Source organism: Peromyscus maniculatus, chromosome 23 (genome assembly GCF_049852395.1).
Source record: "Peromyscus maniculatus bairdii isolate BWxNUB_F1_BW_parent chromosome 23, HU_Pman_BW_mat_3.1, whole genome shotgun sequence".
Taxonomy (NCBI): Eukaryota; Metazoa; Chordata; class Mammalia; order Rodentia; family Cricetidae; genus Peromyscus; species Peromyscus maniculatus.
Window position 1 is genome coordinate 30,970,852 of NC_134874.1, and position 18,233 is coordinate 30,989,084.

The 18,233-nt window shown below is 34.3% G+C and overlaps 1 pseudogene; it reads right to left on the bottom strand.

Annotated features, from left to right (window-relative positions):
• Positions 1-445: 445 nt before the first annotated feature.
• Positions 446-15,411, bottom strand: LOC143270409 (vomeronasal type-2 receptor 116-like; annotated as a pseudogene).
• Between the last annotated feature and the right edge of the window lie 2,822 nt (positions 15,412-18,233).

Below are 18,233 nucleotides of genomic sequence, written 5' to 3' on the forward strand. Positions count from 1 at the left end.
ATGCAGCACATTGTGTCATTATTTTGCCAAGTAATATCTTCATGTCCAAATTGTATTCACTTTTTAAATGTGCCTCCCTTAGCAAAATCATGCATATAATGTAAGCACAATGAATCCTGGGAACATAAAAAGGGCATCAAAACACATGGATACATATGAAAATATTTGGGGATATAAGGGCAAAGTTCCACAATGCTGAAGAAGTGAAGAATACATTTGTGTCCCATTCATCTATTCTTTAATATTATTTGAGACAGATTATTAATTTTTATAGAAATAGACTTTTTAATTTAGAGAAATATGTAGAAAAGATTAGAAGATGAGAGAATAAGGGTGGAGTTCATCAATAAATGAAAGCATTTCATACAAAATCTTAATTGCTATATGATATCTGACAATTGGATTTGTGCTAAACAGGCTTGAAGACTTCTGTGTAATTAAGAAATCATAAACTAAGCTGTAAGTTTGGCTTTTCCTTTTAAGGTGCTTTGTTTTGGACATGATAAAGCACATTCCTCTGTGGTCTGAACAAAATAATATAGCACTTGGGGAGAAAGATACAACCTAGGATGCCTGCACTGGAAGCTAAGATGGAAAAGATTTCCACAGCCACCATGAGTTTCCCCTTGGTGCTGTGGTAGACAGGGAGGAACGTGACCCACACACTAAAGAACACCAGCATGCTGAAAGTGATGAACTTGGCTTCATTGAATGTGTCAGGCAAGTTCCTGGACAGGTAAGCCATAGTATAGCTCCCAAGTGCCATGGAGCAGAGGTATGCCAGGACAGAATGGAAGGCAATACTGGAGCCTTTGTTGCATATAATAAGTATGTGTCCATGTTCAGAGTAAGCATCTGAGTCAATAAAGGGAGGAGAGGTGCTCAGCCAAATTCCACAGAGCACAAGCTGGATAAGGGTGCAGACAGGAATGATGAAGTTAGGAGCTCTTGATATCATTATCCACCTTATCAGTCTCCCTGGAAATGTGATCTTGAAAGCCAGAACCACAGTAATAGTTTTGGCCAAGACTGTGGAGAGAGCCACAGTAAAAAGGACTCCAAATGAGCTCTGCTGCAGGATACAGGTGGCTGTGTTGGGGTGGCCAATGAAGAGCAATGGACAGAGAAAACAGAAGGTCAGAGTGATGAGCAGGATATAAGTGAGAGCCTGATTGTTAGCCTTGACAATGGGAGTGTGGTGGTACTTCACAAAGACACCCAAAACACCAGCTGTTAATGCAAAGAAGCCCAGAGACATGCAGGTGAGTGCCTCTCCCAAAGGGTCTTCATAGGACAGAAATGTCTCTGCTTTCTGGAGGCAGTGGATCTTCTCTGTGTTTGCATAATGACTTTCTGGACACCTCACACAATGATCCATATCTATTAAGGAATTAAAGTTATTTTGAGCCTCGTTCAGTTTCCCCTTTTATCTCAAGCCACTTCCCAGCACCATTTGTCTGCCATTTGCCCACACTTCCTGTGTGGTTCAAGACTCAAGTAAATCAGTCCTCTATAGTGAAAATTCCCAAATGCTCTCTAATCAATCATTCCAGGTTGATACTGCCTATCTTCTTTGTTGCACACAAAGTGAACAAGTCTATCTTTTATATTGCTATACTTAAATATATTTCAACTAAGTGATAAAATGCATTTTTATTCATATAGTCATGGTATTGATTTAAGTTACATAAGCCTAACTTGATCATAGGATCACTGAAATTTCTTTTTTGTAATGTTGCTCTCAGCCATCAGACTCAAAATTAGCAATTTCCCATGTGTTTATTGAATACTCCAGTGTGTTCATTCTCTGGCAGTGCTTGTGGAATGAGAATTATTAGATTCTTGAAACCTGAAAGAACTTCCTGTGTGAACCTGTTTAATCACTTCTAGAGAGAAAAGATCTATTTAACACATAGATATAAAACTCTACTTTGGTCTTAGTTGGTCATGGAATAGTGTTTTAATACTTTATCATGCATAACTTGTGGGTTTCATCTTAAATTCAAAAGGTATAAATATCACTATATTTACTACATATTTACATTAAGAATATTTCTATTTCTTTTTTTTTGGTTTTGTGAGACAGGGTTTCTCTGTGTAGCTTTGGAGCCTGTCATGGAACTCAATCTGTAGCCCAAGCTAGCCTTAAACACACAGTCCTGCCTCTGCCTCCTGAGTGTTGGGATTAAAGGTGTGCACCACCATTGCCTGGCTCCTTATATTTCTATTAAAATTGTTCAATATTTTTGCAATTTGGATTTTGTAATTGATTAAAGTCTATTGATTTTATTATTTTCTATTACCTCATAGACCTTTTATTCTCTTATCATCATTTAATTTGTTAATTCTTCAGATGTGCCTTCCTTCTACTCTCTCACTCTTAAGGTACTCTGCTTTTTCTATATCCTATGTGCTGACATCTATCCATTTCTAACTGAGCATGAATGATTTATAAGCACAAACATATGTCTTCTTTAGTAAATGCACAGGGTATAAAAGTCATAAGAAATATTCATAAATTTAAAATAATATTTTAAAAGATAGATTTGCCCCATTATATAGGTTTTAAAGTACAGGATTCACAGTTTTGAAATATTTAGCACTTATGTTTTAGTACTTTTTCTTTCTTACTAAAAAGTGTCTCGTTAAACTGCAGTCATGCATAACTTGATATTGATGTTTCTATTTTCTTCCAATGAATATAACTAACATGTGCATGAATAAACTGTGGTTCCAATGTACACAAAGCCTGTATGCTCATTAAGTTTTTGATAGGACTATACATTCAGTGTCGATGTGCGTACTTTAAAATTAGGTAAATTAAAGTCACCAAAAAGTATGGATGTTTTAAACTTCATGAATTAATATAAAAACATCTAGTGTTACAGAAATCCATTATGTCATTCAAAAATTCCAGCTATTATACTAATCAACTCATTTGATATAAATGATAAAATTGAGAAATCCTCTTTGTGGTTCTCTCCATAGTAAACATTGTGAGTATATGTGCTCCTTATATTCACTGCTATCAATTGTCTCATGCCTGTTTTATGTTTCTTGGATATATTTTGACATAAGTATTCTCTACTATATGCATTTTTGCCTCAAAAAGACAGCCCTTAATACTCAGTTTCCTGACTTGTTCTAAGAACGAAGTTGTGATCTATGCCTTGTTTATTCACTACACTATCATTAACAAATGTGTTGATTTGCAATTTCACCTAGTTTCACAAGATATTAGCAGCATACCTGTTCCTCTTAAGGAGGACCTGGGTTCAATTGCAAGCACTTACATGGTGGTTCATTTTACCTGTGATACAATCTACAGGTGATCTGATGCTACATTTAACATTGAGTTGCACCAAGCAAGTACATGGTACACATACATGAATGCAGGCAATGCATTCACAGATAAAACAAAATGAAAGATTAAAATAAAACAGTTTCAAATATGTCCATGTGTAAATTAAATATATTCTTTCTAACACTTCTAATGAACCTAGAATCATGACGGAAATTATGCAACTAAAGGCCATAAGGATCTAAACCTTTAAGATGTGCTATATGAGATAAATATGATTTGAAATACAAGATACATCAGTAATTTATAAAGTTTGTAAATGCACACACACATGCAGGCATGCACTCATACGTGTATGTGTTTGTATGTGTGTTGTGTGTGTGTGTGTGTGTGTGTGCGCGCGCGCGCATGTGTGTGTACGCTAAATGACATGGTGAAATAAAGCAGACTACTCTGTGATTGGAAAAGTTGTTCTCTGAAAGCAACAATGGCTGTAGAGAATCGATAACATACATCAAGTATGAGTTTCAATGGCCTGAGCATCAATTAAAATGAGGATAAAATGAAACAAAACATTTTTATTCTAACTAAAAGAAGGGGACTTAACTCAAATGTTCATTCATGGAACTTTTCAATAGTCTTAGACTTTGAAGAAGATTGTTTAGAGGTGAGAAATTTCCCAGTGATCGGACACTTACTTGTCTCATTGGAAATCTCATTATCTGGACAAGGAGTGCAATCATAGCAGCAGACAGTCTTGCCCTCCTGGGGAGATTTTCTGAATCCTGGAACACAGCTTTCACTGCACACAGAGCAAGGAAGCTAGGAAGTAAATATAGAAAACACTCAAGAGAACTGTTTCAAAACAATAAAACTGTTGTTTTTCCACATTGAATAATGAGATAGAAAGTTTTTATATTTATTATTTGCAGGTTGCAGATTCTTTTTTGTTGCATTGCTTATCATTTCAATGTAGTATGCCCTATGAAGTTCAATTTGATTCAACAATGATCCAAAGACAAAAGAAATCTGAAGGACTGTGAAAATATAAATGGTAGGAAAAAATAAGACATTAGTTTACTGATTACATATCATAGTGGGCAACTGTAATATCATACTGATCCTATTCTGTACTTCCTCACAGATGGAATAAGCAACTTTGTTTTCCAATGATGTTGCTTAATTTATATTTGTCAACTTGACAGGATTCAGAATTATCGTATAAACTAATCTTTGTGACTTTCTATGCAAGATGATCTTGTTATAGCACTAGAAGTGGGAAGTTATATTCTATAATTATTTAGGAACATTTCATTGGCTGTTAGTAAGGACTGAAAGAAAAACAAAAAGGGGGTTGAAGAGCAGTGTTCACCTCTATCTACTTCCTGACTGAAGATACAATGTGAATCACATTCTCAGGCTCTTGCAAACATGATTGACTGAATTATTATTGAGTGCTCACTCCAAATGTGACACAAGTAAAATTTATGTTCTTAAGGTATGTTGTGATGCATAGAGAAACTGCTTCCTTTTCAGCAGCAAGACAAGTAATTAACCAATGCATATGTGCCCTCCATGCTACTGTATATTGCCAGGTGCCTGAAATCAAAATAACCATGCACTGATATTTCATAATCTGGCAGTTTAATTAATGCTTTTGTCAGCTGGTTTCAGTGCAGGGATAAATCTTAATAAATAGACACCATATTTATAACTGCAAATTAGTGCCCATAGAATAAAGTATGGAAAAATAAACAATTCCATTACTCAGAATAAGGCAGCAGAATCTTCCTCATATGACATTGCTTTTCTACATTGAGATGGGCACTGAGTAAGGGAACAACAATCATTACATCCACAAACAAATGTTTATTGACATAGAGATGAAAACAATGAGATAAGATCCAGCCCACCTCTGTAAATACTATAGCCCATTGTATCATATGGTCAGACAAAAACAGTTCCTGCCCTTCTGGAGCTTTTGGAGAAAAGGTTCCAACTTTCATCTTTTTTCTGAGGCTCTCTGGAAAATTCCAGATGTTGATAATATCATATTCTGCATCTAATTTCCTTTGTGAATCCAAAACCACAATGTTTCCAGCATCAGTTTTGAAATGTATATTCTTGAGAAAAGGGTGAAGCTAAAAGAGATGCATAATCTGATGATTAAGTAATTCCCAGAAAATTTCAATGGAATTTGATGAGGCAATGGGTCTCATTGTCCAAAATCTCTAGCATAAATGGCAAGCTATAATAAGCTATCCAGATTTTAATTGATGAAGACAAAAAATGAATATATCATGTTTCAATACTGCCAGTTAGTTTCAAAAGAAAGATTTCACACACACACACACACACACACACACACACACACACACACACACACACACACAGAGAGAGAGAGAGAGAGAGAGAGAATAACAATCAAGCAAACAGAAAGATTTAATTAATGAATATTGATTTAAGAAAATGTCCACAGTTTTAAGTGCTTGTCACATCCAAATATTTAAGTAGTCTACTCAAATTTTCAGTTTGTAAATGGAGATTTTATGTTCAAAGTGTATTATAATCATCAGTTAGGTAACATAACCTTAGCTTCATAATGTGAAGTATAAAGATCTAATAGCTTTTGAAAATTTAGAATTTAGTTCTCCTATTTCTATTATGAAATATACTTAGAGATAATTGGGTTTCAATTGAGTATATTATCATGAGAAGATTATGAGGTTAATTATAACACAAAGTAGATATGATATAGACACATTTTAACTTTGTTATTACCACCCAGTCAGCATGAACAATGACACATGCTTTTGCAATGTCGTCTAGATGATAAATTATATACATTCTCTCAGGTACATTTTGGCAAAATCTGCTATAGTGTATAATCATGTTCTTAGTGTTTTTATTAAATCTCAATATGTCACAGTGCTTTTGATAAAATATACAGGAAGAGAAATTACCTCCCAAGGGAAGGTATAAACCTCCCCATTTCCATGGGGGTGAGTTTGTACTTGTTTGAGTGTCATCTCATGGAGACTGTGAGCCACAGCATACACAGAATTATATAAATTGTAACTCTCTTCAGTCATATCCATTTCCCAAACATTTTTTGGCAACATATCCAAAGAAGCATTGGGTAGACAGTTACCCAAAATTTTACAATCAGGTCCAGAAAAAGAGCAGTTGAAGTATGCATTCCAGAACTTAGCAAGAAAATAGTCCTCTGGGTATTTGGAAGGATTGTATGTCTGGATAAACTTCCTAAAATCAGAAACCTCAGTGTGGTGATGTGCAAATATGAGACTCCCGTGAAATGTATCAAATATCAAAGATTTAGTAAGATAAGTTTCATCCCATTGTGACTTCAATACCCACACTTTCATGTTCAAAACATGTGCTTCTATAATCATAATTGCACCATGTAATGGTTCATGGTCACCATAAATGATAACCACATTTGCAGATGATTTCAGTATCTGCATGTGAGTTTTTATGGAAGGTTGGGAGTAGGAGGAAACTGGGATTTCTGGAATCATTTCTACAAAAGCTAAACACACTCTGTACCTGTCCATCTCTCTTCTCAAGTCTGATAGACTGTCAGCCCCTGTGTGGTCATCCATGAGAACCAGTCCCACCCAGTTCCAGCTGAAATGAACCATCAAAATGACAATGCCATGTGAAAGAGATATGTCCTTGGGTGCTGTCTGATAGAGAGAAGAGAACTGGCTTCTGTCATTCAGGATAGTGTCAAATGGCCCAAAAGTAAGCTGAAGGAAATTTCAGATAGAAAACATGAGTAATGACATTAACATAGAACACAATCTTAAAACTAAGGTGGCACTTTGGATTGGTGTAGTCTAACTTACGCTCATGATGTTATAAACTCCCATCTTATTTGCTAAGACAATGATAGAGAATTCCTTGCAAGACACAGAATTTTCTAAACACCCATTGCAGACTACAGGCTCAACCTATTCCTCTGCTCTGTCTCAAGCATAGTATATGGGGCTACATTACCAAATGCCAGTTTTTTTCTTTGATAGATGAATGACACAACCTCACTTTCTTACATTTGAAAACATCTGAAATGTCTGCAGTTAATGCCTGTTTCTTATTCCCTCATAGCCAGGTCCCTCACCTGTGGATACTTGTAGAGATTCAGCAGTCTCCCAATAAGTGCAGATGTTGCCCATGATGCTCCTGTAAGTAAAGCAGCAATCTTCTTCTCACTTCTACATTCATAATTAGGGCGCACAGTTTCAAACCCTGTGAGGCAAGCAAAAGCTTCCCCAAGAGTACTCCCTTGATGGCTAGCGACATTATAGAGATGAAATCCTAGAGACGTGTTGGGTAAAATGTGAGTGTTTCTGTTGATCTGCTCAATGGCGAATCTGAATGCCAAAGAAAACTGGTAGCTCCTCATCTTGTACCTACAGAGAGGGATTATCATTATTTATGAATGGGACTTATATCACACTGTCTACCAGTATGATGCAATAGCTTTCATACCTTCTATATTATATATCCACAAACAATAATTTTTGTTGTCATGGTAATGGTTATAATTTAAATGCCAGGCTATATAGTAAGTGGTGATTTAATTACCTAAAATCCTCAGATGGGTCTAAATTTTGGGGACAGGAAAGTTGACTTGAACTGATATTACCAGTGCAATATTCTGGTAAGTAGAGACACATACAAACGCACCTAATTCTCGGGTGCTTTAACCAGCAGATGGCAACTTCCATCCTTTAAGGCTCCCCTAATATGTACTGTAAAACCCCAGGGACCCCACAACACATTCACTCTGTCTGTATACAGAGGGAGAGACTGCAGCATTTAAGTTGTTCTAATTAAAATCAATGATGCTTATGGGTATGGATGACGGTTTTGCATGCATCAATCCCAAAGCAGCATTTGGATCTGAACCTGGGATGGGTTTGAGAGTTCCCCAGCCAAGCACATATCATTAACCAACCTTTTATTTCTACCAGAGCCATCTCCTTTTCCTTTCTTAGAACCATACAATGAAGAACAGAGTAACTGAGTGGGGTTCTTATGGTTTAATAGCCTAGAGGCAGGAGTCAGACCCTTTGGGTTTTTTCTCAGGATTTTTGTATTTTCCCTCATCTGCCAGCCTCTTTTTCTATCCCTTCACTAGAAAAGTGGATTACACTAGAACCTTGAGTAACCTGCTGGCAGATTTTGTACATTCAGAAAATATCAGACCTCTAAGGTGTTTATATTGTAATTTTTAATGTTTACTTTTGTTTTTCTTTTGCTTTAACATGAATAGGCTTTACCTGATATATTTACTGGCTTCTAAAAACACATAATTGAAGTACACAGATACCAACAGACACTCAAAGGATTAGTATCGCCAGTGAGAGACAAGCTTCAGCCAGAAAAGATCTACTATATTAGATTCAACAGGGTCTCACTGCTAATTCCAACTGGTAAGTCCAAGCCAGTTTTCCTCAAACTAAGGTAAAACGTCCTTTGTCCTTCATGCTGCTTTGTTCTCTGAGTGTCTGCTTTTGTTTCGGCCCAGAATAACAACATGTTTATTAAAGATTGCTATGTTAAGTTTCCGTTTTACAGTGAAAATGATAAAAATTTATACTCAAGATGCTTTAATCATAAAATCTTAGTTTATTAGAATATGTCTTTTGTGTTATGTATGTAGAGATTACTCATATGGAGCATAAATGATTATAAGTTAATGCTTCTGTAAACTAAAACTGAGGACTTTGACCTCATTCAATTTGTTCATAGTAATACTAAAATTACAAGTTAATATTAAATTCACATACTTATTCAATTAATATGACCACATCAGTAAAACAAATAAAAATAACTATGTTGCTGAACAGTTCTTTCAAACAATTAACCTGAGGTTTTATATATAAACTTAATGTCTACTTTTAAGTCAAAGACATACAATTCAGGTCAAAATGATATTTCCAGATTATTACATCAACTTTATTTCTACAATATGGTTCATATCTCTTAGGGTTATCTATTTTATTTAAGATATTATTGTTCCTAACAAGAATATGTTACTCATATTGCAATGTTAGCATCACTTCATATACAAAAACATTATATCTGTGCTTTTAAATGTGATATATGTACAGTTTATGAATGCATATCAGTAATAATTATTTTAATTATTATGTGGATATTTTACACCAGGAAACCTGATTAAAAAATAAATGGATAAATATGTGTTTGTAGATCCAACACAGTGATTTTATCCTATTAAGTAAAACACAACAAACTACTACTTTCAATTCTGTTAGACCAAAATGAGTATACCAAGACATCTTAAATGTTAATATACCTTTAAAAATGAGATGACTTGATGGTATCTTTAAAAAATGGGACCGGGATATCTATTTATGTAATGATAAAATATCTTAATACATAGTGAGTAGAGAATTTTCACTGTGACTATATCTGGGTCACCCACATTCTCATCTGAAAGACTATCCTTTGCATTATGAATTTATGGATTCCGTATGGTGAACATTGATGAGAATGAAACGGTGTCAATGAGAATTTAAAGAGAAGGGATAGACATTACTTGAGAACTTCCCATTGAAAGAATATTCTCACAATAGATAGCAAATATATTGGTTAAACCTCCTATGTCTCACGGGGTTTTCATTTGGAAATGAATCACAGCAAAAGGAAATATGATTGTATGTCAATTTAGCAAGGGATGGAGTTGTGATGGCTTTTCTTGTTTACCAACTTGAATAAATATAATCTCGATCTTAGGGGTCAGGAAGCTTCCTCTTAATCCAGATATTGGAGTTATTTCACAATCAAGATCTTAAGGCAGAAAGACACACCTTTAATGCAGATCTAATTCTGATGGACACTTTTACAAGGAAAAGGGAGAAGGAAGCTTTTTCTCTTTGTCTGCTTGCTATCATCCTACTAACAAGTCCATTCTTTTACTAGAATTAGAACCTACTTCTGATTCATTCTAGAATGCATATCAAGATTTGTGGCTTTGATATACTTAACTGTGAGATTTATATTGATCCTCTACATCAGGTAATCACAGAAGTATATGTATACATACAAACATGTGTAAAGTAAAAGGTAAAAAAATTCATTGAACAATAATTCACAAATAGTAACTATAATGCAATCATTGGTAAAATAAACTTTAATATGTAGAATAATAATGTTACAGATAATATATGTAAATAGAAAAATACAATAATATTTGTAGAATTTGAAAGCTGTTTTCTGGAACTTAGAGTATTTATGCTACATCATATAATATACAAATTCAACACACATACACACAAACACACAAACCCAAGCATTTGGAGACCTAGAAAAAAAATAGAATTTTCTCATCATAAAGAAATGGATAATATTTTGAAGAAATGTGTATCTAGTTATGTAAATAAATGTAAATGTATACTGAAAAAAATAAATTATAAAAGTGATTAAAAATTACAAAACAAAAGAGCTACAACAAAAAACAAAAAATGATAAGAATCTCATTCACAGTGAAAGAAAATCTCCAAGACAGGATGCAGATTTTTCAGGAAATGAGGTCAGAAGTAGAATAAATGTTCCATATGTCATTTTATTTCTATTTTAAATCTTTGATGGCCCTCCAAAATTATTTCCATAACATCTCTATTCATTTTCATACCCACCTGCAGAAAATAATGATTTGTCTTTACCAACAGACTTTCACATACTTATGGTTAGGTTTCTTGGCGATAACCAATATATTGTTGTAAGATGGTATTTATATCTAGATAGTTGTGATTTCCTTTAAATACCAAAGAAACAACCAACTAATTTTTTTAACAAAGGAAGCAAAATAAGCAGTTGAGGAAACACAGCCTATACAATAGACCTGACAATCTGGGCATCAACATACAGGGCAGAGAGATTAGACCATTATCCTTTTATAGAAATCAATTCAAAATGGATTACAGTCCTTAGCTTTAAAAATGAAACAATAGAATTTATAGAACACACACATAATAATTGTCAAGGTATTGGTGTAGGCAAGAACTTACAGAAGATAATGCCAATGTCACACAAATTAGCCTCTGCTAACAAAAGACAAACCTGCACAAAAGGAAGATTCAATTATGAAAATAATGAATAAAATATTATTTACAGAAAAAAAATTATTGTCAGAGCACCATGTTTGTGATAAATCATTTGCTTTTTGTACTTTAGATGGTAGACTAATGTCAAAAGCATTCAATAATCTGAGGAAGTTGTAGATCAAGACAATAAAACCTCAATTCATCAAATGGGGTAATGGCATGTACAGATCTTGTGCAAAAGAAAAGCACATACAATCAGCAGCTACTTTAAAAAGTTTTCAGCATCACTGATCATCAGATAAATGCAAATGTAAAAAATAAATTAAGTGATGATTGTTTTTAGTATTTTGATTAAAGTAACAATGTTTCAACATAAAAGATACATCATTAGAAAGATATGAATAACAGAAATGGCTAGTATGGATTTCTTAATGTTTTATGAGCCACATTGTTTCCATTGAAATCTAAAGGAGATAGAACATGTTAGAAATTCAGTTAAAAGTAGAATATACAATGCTGGAAAAATGAATGGGTGTTTAAATAATTGATATTTCAGGGAAAATCAAATCACATAAAGTTCATATTGTTAATAAATGTAAATGGGAGGGTAATTGATGAACTTATGTTCGTAGTTAGATCATGTGTATACATGCAAAAAATAAATAATCAAGAAGAGGATGAAAAGATTTTAATTAATCTTGAAATGTATAATTTTTCACAAAAAGGAAACATAAAAAATTGAAAACAATATAACATTGTGAGAACTTTGGAATAATCACAAAGCAAATGTTATGTCCTTTAACATGAAACATGTTTATTAGGAATAAAGGACCTACTTGAAAACATTATGAACTCCAAATCATCAAGGAATATATTCTCCTGAAATTGAAATTTTTCTGTAAGGCAAAGGACACTTTCAAAAGGACAAAAGCGCTGCCTACAGAATGGGAAAAGATCTTCACAAACTCCATATCTGATAGAGGGCTGATGTCAAAATTATATTTAAAAAAATTCAGAAAACTAAATATTAAAAATGGGGTACAATCTAAATAGAAAATTCTCAACAGATGAATCTCAAATGGTGGGGAATCACTTAAAAATGTGCAACATTCTTAGCCATTAGGGAAACACATAACAAAACAACACTAGTATTCTATCTTAAACTTTTCAGGATGGCTAAGATCAAAAACTCAAGTGCAAGCTTGTAGCTAGGGTTTTTCTCTCCAGGTCCTGCCAATCCCTGGCAGTCTCATAGCCCATTTATAAAATAAACATACAGATGCTTATATTATTTAAACTGCTCAGCCATTAGCTCAGGCCTACCATTGTCTAGCTCTTACTCTTATATACAGCCCATTTCTGTTAAACTATATTTCGCCATGTGTTTCGTGGATTTACCTGCTGCTTTACATGATTTTCCCTGGATGGCAGGCTGGCATCTTCTCCCCCTATGCCTTCCTGTTCTCCTAAATCTCCTCTCTGCTAGTCCCGCCTATATTTCCTGCCTGGTACTGGATAATCAGTGTTTTATTTATCAATCAATCATCCCCCAAAAAAGCTCAAGCTGGTGAGGATGTGGAGCAAGTCGGAATTGTTCATTGCTTGTTGGAGAGCAAACTTGTACAACTATTTTGGAAATCAGTATGGTGGTTTCTCAAAAATTGGGACTAGATATACCCCAAGACTCAGCTGTAACGCTCCTGGAAATGCATCCAAAGATCCTACACCATATGAGAAGGAAACTTGGTTAACTATGTTCATAGAAGCTTAATTCATAGTAGCTATGAACTGGAAACAACCTTTTTAAATGTCCTTAAACTGAACAACTGACTAAGAAAATGAGGTATGTTAACACAATGGAGTATTATATGGCTGTTAAAACAGAAACATCATGAAATTTGCTAACAGATAGATGGAACTAGAAAAGATCATCCTGAATGTGGTAACCTGGACACAGGAAAACAAACATGGTCTGTGTTCACTTATAAGTGTACATTAGTCATAAAGGATAACAATACTATAAGCCAAAAACACAGAGAAGCTAAGTAACAAGGAGGTCTCAAGGCGGAGGTTGAGAAACATGCATTTGTTTCATGTTCTGAACACAACAAACACACTCATAATTATATTGTTAAAATTGCATTTGACTTGTCATGTCAATTGTACATTGAAATAAATGTGAAAAAAATGATGCTCACACATGAGTTGAGAGATAGTCTGTTCGTAATCACTTAGAGGGAATATTATCATCCATTCACAAAACAGCTTTAAAATGTACCTTAACAGGAAACTAGGCATCCGGCTCATATTCATAATCAGATTTAATCTGAAAGGATGTATATTTCCATGAAATACTTATATAAATGTATATAAAATTGGAAAAATATACATAAGTGTATGTCTATATATATACATGTATATATCACTATATGTGGATATACATTAATATATATCCTGTTTACTTATCATTTTTAAAATTAGAACCACATGAAAGTAAAATAAATTTAGAGAATAATTACAAAAATTACTTTAATGAGTTATATCCCTGGCTACACATTCTATGTTCTTTTTCTCATGATTATCAGGAAGAACATGCACATGTACATCCTATCAAAATATGAGGAAAATGCAACAAGAGGGTAAAACAAAATAATAATACTTTCTTCATGTAGTCACATAGATACACTCCTATGGTGACTGAAATGGATATCAGTCACCATATTTGCTTTATCTGTTTCTGAGTGACTTGTCAAAATATACTAATATCTACCAACTTTTCCCCTCTGATTATATCTCCTATGCTACATTCGCTGTGCTGAAGTCTTAGCACTTCATCTAACTTTCAATAAAAACACAATCCTATCACAAGGACCTAAATTCATCGTCACTCCTAATTGTCTATATTCTGATTCTCTCTACCTGAACTTTGCTTCTACATTTCCATTTTACAGCATTGTGTTAAAAATTAATATAAGCCATCTTCCTCCATTTCAGATCTCATAAATTTTATAGCCACAGAAATGTATGCATGGAATAAAATTGATTGTACTTCCTTCACAAAGCATTATGTGTAGGCATTTCCTTTCAGCAGAGTCCAAGAACTTCTATTAACTTGTCTGCCACTGTCCTCTGGTCTTTACAAAACAAACATAGATACTAACTACTGAGGTCACTATCAGCATCTATGTGACTTCAAGAATATATCTGTACTAGTTGTAAATGATTACAAACATAGGAATGAAATGGAGCAAATCTTACACAATTGATGGAATCTAAAAGAATACTAACAAAATAATAGATAAAAATTGTAAGTCATTTTGAAAGCATTTGAAAACAAATAGACTGAACTCCAAATTCTCACATTCTGACTTGCTAATCAGCAGTAGCTACCAAGGCAGTCCCTGTCACTCTACCATCACACAAAGACTCTCTAGTCACTGCAAAGAATGCCATCATTTCTTCTCAAAGGAGGACAACCACCCTTGAAAATGGGCCAAAACAATGAGTCAAGTTGTAGGATATTCCATCTGCATAGAAAGCCATGAGAATGTCCCACCATTGGACAGATAAAGGCACAGCAGAGGAACATAGAGAGATTCGGGGTATCAAATGGGTAAAATAACATAAATTACAACAAACTCTTTTTCTTTGAGAGAAGAAAAAAGGGAACACAAAGACACAGCTGAAAAAGAGTTTTATGAGTATGAGAGAGGGAATGTCAGAATGGGAAAAAAATAAATTCTTGTGAATTCAAACTTACTTGAGGATGATAAAATCTGAATAATGAAAAGGCATACATTTTAAAAGTACTTACTGGACCATACTCTGTGGTTCAGGTCTAAAATCATTTTTTGTATTGTCAAAAATATAAAAAAGTGGAACAAGTGCAGCAATCAGCACATCTCCATCTTGATATAAATGACGTTGTACTTTTGAATGGCATTGAGAAGCATCAAAGGAAGACAAAGGAACAAGAGACTGCAGGAGCCAGAAAAGAAAAATCAAAGAGACCATTGTAAAGTAGAAGTGCCTTCCACACTGTAAGCATGGGGGTCAGGGATCTCAATGTGTTCAGCAGCTACAAATAGAGCTCATATTTTTTGGAAAACAAAAGTTTGTAATATTTTTGGTGTCTGAAGTCATCACTCTAATCACATACGCTTTTTTTGACATGTTCCATCTACACTCCATGGAGAATTTGAAAACCTTTCTTCTCTGAGATTTTCCATCTGAGACCTGGCATTCAAGATAAAAACAAGCTTCAAAAGACATTTGGGATCTTCTTTAACCACAGGCCCCATGATTTCATCTAAGAGGATAGACAGCAAGACCCCAGGGATGACTCTTCTTGAATAGACTTGCCCAGAGCTCTCTACCACAAAAGTTACATGAGACAGTGACTCAGGATGATGCAAGGACCTTGCAAGGGAGGATGTCAAGGGAGATGAGAGGGAAAACATCTTGAAATTTTGTCATACTCAGTGAAAAGTAGTTGTGCATCTGCTCTATAAAACTTTTTAAAATGCCAGTCTAACTTGACAATGTCCTGGAGGAACCTAAAAGCATTTTTTAATTTATTTTTACAAATTTTGCTTGAATACATACCAATATTTCTTGTATGTCTCCCTATACTCTAAAATGTTTTTTTTGTCTCAATCCTGAGAAACTGACAGGCTGAATTCATGAATTCCAAATCAATGTTTCAATCTATGATGAGATTAGTTTTTCTGTTTACTTTTTGAACTCTGACCTACTGTACTATTGTGTGTTATTTTCAATGTTGAATCATTCAGTTAATATAAAATCCTAATACCCCTTACATCCAGAGAAAGAGTTTCAGCAAGTATTTTTGCTTTTCTTTGAATGCGGAGTACTGAAATCACCTCCTCCACTTTCCATTATTGATTAATTAATTTTTTAGTTTTAATTAATTAAATTAATTAAATGAGAGTTTATATACTCCACTCAACATGTATAAAAAGTTCATTCAGAATACTTTAAATGAAGTTTACCTGAAGAGCAGAAAGTTCAATAATAGGGAATATTAAGTCTGAAAACATTATCATGCACACATTTACCTAACATCTCACCCATATCTTCACATGGGCTCTGTTCTACCAGTTTACAGACCCTAAGTGGCAAAATTGAATGTATCTTTTAGCTTCTAACCCGAGTACTGCCTCACACCTCCACTATACATCTGCTATGTATTAAGGAACACGTTCTTTTTTTTTTTTTTTTGGGTTTTTTCGAGACAGGGTTTCTCTGCATAGCTTTGTGCCTTTCCTGGAGCTCACTTGGTAGCCCAGGCTGGCCTCGAACTCACAGAGATCCACCTGGCTCTGCCTCCCGTGTGCTGGGTTTAAAGGCGTGCGCCACCACCGCCCGGCTAAGGAACAAGTTCTGAATACAGCAATGTCATTTATGACTGTCACAGAGGCCTGAAGTTTTTTTATATTAAAAAAAGTTATAAATGATTCTAGATTTGTGTCTCCCAGAAAGCTCAGTTAAGCCTCTAAGCACTAATACCTAAGACTCCTGATTGAAAATTGTTTATTTTATGAGGTGATCAGTGTGTATAAGGCCATTATTGTTGGACTTGATGTGGTTGGAAAGACAAATAGGTCAGATAGGGAACATGGAGTTGAGGACTGCTGATATTTCATGAGCTGACTCACAGAAAAACATAATCACTTTTATTCAGAGTTTCAGAGTATAAACATGCCAGTTTGAATTTCTATATTCCTGAACTGTGGGAGAATAGATTTCTCATGTTTTACAACACTCGTGTTTTGCTTGGTATTGGGCTGGTGCAAATTATTTTCAGCAAACATTCTCCTGGGTAATTTAAAACAAGCCATACTATTCTTCTGTATTACTGATATACTTTTTATTCTCTTTTCTTAATCTATTATCTGATAATTGGGATTTCATATTAGCACTAGGACTTAATATCCCTTCCTTTGATCTGACAACATATATGTTTATATTACAGTTCGTATGTCTGTTTTATAGAAATCAAAACAACTTACATTTTCATTACAGGTGGAAAGAAATGTCAAAATTTGAACAAAATGGACATTGAGATGAGAAAGATCTTAGAAATTGTGATGGAGAACAAAGATCTTCAGCTTGACTGTATCTAAATTATCATTAATTTTTATTAGCTTATAAAGTAATGGGTTTGCCTAGATTATTTCTACAGGAGCTTAGATTTTACTGATTCCTCTCCACATCTTATATCCCTATGCCCATTGTTGGAACACTATTCTGCCCCATTATACCTACCTTCTTCCATTTTAAATTTGTCCTTTTTCCACTACTTTCTTTAAAGATGTTTGATGTTCCATGGGAAGACTATTTCTTCTACTACAAAAATTCCTTACCATTTCTCCCTTTGAACTTTAGATAACAATTTCTCTTATACTTCAAAAACAGTGCAACACTTCAGGGAATAGATTTTCAAGATAGTTTTAACTCATGAGTCTCTAGAACTAATTCCAAAGTCCATGCTCTGTCAAGCAGCAGGGGCTTAATTTTGGTATTTTTGAAGTCTGTGGACAACACTGAACAACAGCTCAGCTATGTGTTTCTTATGGCAGGTACTACAGCTTTTGTTAGGTGGTCTGTTACACTTCATAGGAGTCTTCCATCAAATAGAAAATTTCCATATGAACTACTTTTATATATTTAGATATTGACTCATATGTATTATGCATATTTTATACAGATAGTTAATATTATGATTTCTTTTGAAGTTGGCAGAGATCCTAAAAATCATATAGCCTTTTTCCTTCCACTTCTCTCTTTGCCTCCCTGCCCATCCCAACTACAGC